This window comes from Pteropus vampyrus, unplaced genomic scaffold, assembly GCF_000151845.1.
Source record: "Pteropus vampyrus isolate Shadow unplaced genomic scaffold, Pvam_2.0 Scaffold244, whole genome shotgun sequence".
NCBI lineage: Eukaryota > Metazoa > Chordata > Mammalia > Chiroptera > Pteropodidae > Pteropus > Pteropus vampyrus.
Genome location: NW_011889025.1, coordinates 93,788 through 94,972, shown reverse-complemented (window position 1 = coordinate 94,972; position 1,185 = coordinate 93,788). Strand labels below are relative to the sequence as shown.

The 1,185-nt window shown below is 46.8% G+C and overlaps 1 pseudogene; it reads right to left on the bottom strand.

The window, feature by feature from the left end:
* Positions 1-241: 241 nt before the first annotated feature.
* LOC105301582 lies at positions 242-964 on the bottom strand (annotated as a pseudogene).
* Positions 965-1,185: the final 221 nt, after the last annotated feature.

Genomic DNA, 1,185 nt, shown 5'->3' with positions numbered 1-1,185 from the left:
GGAAATCCAAGTAGATGTGTTCCCTCTTTGTAAGGAGATGGGGCACAGAGAGTGAGTTCTAGCCCCAAAACAAATGGACTAACAAGTAATAAACATAGTGCTACATCCTTCCCATGAAACCTGCCTTCCCTTAAAAAGGAACTATATCCTCGACCCACAGATATTTTTCAAGGCAGCAGTGGCTCACATTGTTTCTTGCAGCAGAGAGTCCCAGGCTCCTCCTGGAGCCTCTACCCTCTATCTACCACCAGCAGTAGTGGGCCAGGGCACAGGTGGCCTTAGTCATCCTGTGCATGTCGTGCTTCTTCTTGATCACAGTGCTCTGTTTGTGAAAAGCCTGCATCAGCTCATGTGACAGCTTCTCTAGCATCAGCATCCTCCGGTGCTGCTTCTCCCTGCACTCAGTGATCATCCACTTCATGGCCAGGAAGTGGCGATGCCGGTCAGCTAGCAGCACAGGGACCTGGTAGAAATGGCCACCCTTGAGGATGGGTACCAATCCAATCACAGGCTCACAGTTTTTCAGTGCTTGGTGGAAGATGGTGTAGAGGTTGCGTTTAATGGCTTCCCATTCCTCTGCAGAAGCAGCATGGTATTTCTCACACTGCTTCTTTTTCACAGCTTCCAGAGTCTGTGTCATGAGGGATCTGGCCAGTACTTTGTTTCCTGTATTCATCATCATGTTCGTTACTTTACTAATCAATGGCTCTTCAAACACAGAGCTTGTTTTCATTGCTGGGGCAGCTTTAATAAGCTGAGTCTTCCTGAGCTTCCGATCAAACTTCTCAGTTAGATCGGACAAGGGCTTGCAGTAATATACCTTGTCAATCTGGGGATCCCTGTATTCAGGGCCATAGTGGCTCCACCTCACCTGGGTTAATCTTGGAAGCTGAAGGACAGCATTCTACAGGCCCAGTGGTAGGCTTGGCCACCCTCGCTCAGCTTTCACCATGGGGGTAGCCATTTGGGATTTCCACGAGGCTTGTCTCAGAGGTTTCTTAAACTATACTCATTTTTTAATTTTTTTTCTTTTTGTTGTTCCAATTGGGTATATTCTGCTACGTTGTCTTCCAGTTCACTGAATCAGTCTCCTGCTTTGTCCAGTCTCCTGCTGAATCCTTCTGTTGTATTCTTCATTTCAGTTATTGTATTCAACATTTCTGTCTGGTTCTTTTTTACGGTTCC